The sequence below is a fragment of the Octopus bimaculoides genome, chromosome 6 (assembly GCF_046866305.1).
Source record: "Octopus bimaculoides isolate indiv1 chromosome 6, ASM4686630v1, whole genome shotgun sequence".
In the NCBI taxonomy this organism is placed as follows: domain Eukaryota; kingdom Metazoa; phylum Mollusca; class Cephalopoda; order Octopoda; family Octopodidae; genus Octopus; species Octopus bimaculoides.
Window position 1 is genome coordinate 8,889,581 of NC_142933.1, and position 1,165 is coordinate 8,890,745.

A 1,165-nucleotide genomic window follows, 5' to 3' on the forward strand; every position below is an offset into this window, starting at 1 on the left:
TAGAATTTCTACTGGTTCCTGGCTTCTGATTAATCAGTAGAGGCAAGATGATCTTTAGTGATCTCGGTTGATATTAGTGAAAGTCAAGTGGGAGGTCGATGTTTTTTGTGTACCAAGCAATTTTTCAGTGATCAAGAGAAGGTTAACTAACATTTTGCCAATGCAGTTAGATTATGCTTCGCTGATGAGTTCTAATGACAGAGAAACATGTCCAGGTTATCGCCGTAAAGCTTAACAGACTTTCCTCTATTGCATTTTAATTTCAATCAATTTATGTCCCAGATTTGTTATCTTTGGTCCTGTCCTTCTTGACCAAAATTTATCGGTCAGATGACTCTCTCCACGGCGGATGTAAATATTTATTTAATTAAAATGTCTTGTCTGACTACATCAAGTACACAGACAAGCAAGAAGTAAATAGCGTCTTAATATGTTTTCAGCGGTGTAGAATTTACAATGGAATTATTCTTTTTCATTTCAGGTGCCATTATATTAAACATTTGCGAAGAGTAACCATGCCACGCACAAAAAATTCAGCAAACTATCAGATTTTCAAAGAGGTCGTTATTGTTGGACAATCTGAGGCTGGTCTTAGCCAGTGAAAAATTGCCGAAAATCTTCAAACTCCTCTTGCTACTGTTAATAGAATTATAGTGCAATTCAAAAGCCAAGGAAAAGAATCAACAGATTCTCATCACGGCCGACCTGGGCCCTCAGAAAGGAAGCTTCGCTGTTTGAAGAGAATTGTGGAAAACAAACCCCGTTCGAAGGCTTCTGACATAGCAAAACAGCTAGAAGTTAGTCCAAGAACGTGTGTTACGTATCTGCATAAGCTTGGGTATTATGGACGAGCAGCTAGAAGAAAACCTCTCCTTCAACCAATTAATATCAAATGAGAGATTTTGAAATTTAAATGTGTCTACTTGCTTCCTGCGTGTCTGTGTATGTTAATGCCAACACAGCGACTTCTTACAGATAAATTATGTTTGTATTAGTGTCATACATCATAGTAAGGGTATGAAACTTTCATGACATTTTTATGACAAACATCCATACATAACACGTGTGTCTGTGCCAGTGTGATCAGCATAGCAAGTTAGCAAATACATGTGTCTTATGAAAGAATTAGGTGGGCGAAGACTGCGGAAGGCGGCGAGCTGGCAGA

General features: G+C 38.3%; 1 long non-coding RNA gene across 1 annotated transcript in view; it reads left to right on the forward strand.

The window, feature by feature from the left end:
- The window catches only part of LOC149134926 (uncharacterized), a 74,210-nt gene extending 73,365 nt beyond the window's left edge, over positions 1–845 (forward strand). Inside the window, exon 2 of the long non-coding RNA XR_016242102.1 lies at positions 482–845. This is a non-coding gene — a long non-coding RNA (uncharacterized LOC149134926). The remainder of the gene's footprint in view (positions 1–481) is intronic.
- The last annotated feature ends 320 nt before the right edge of the window (positions 846–1,165 follow it).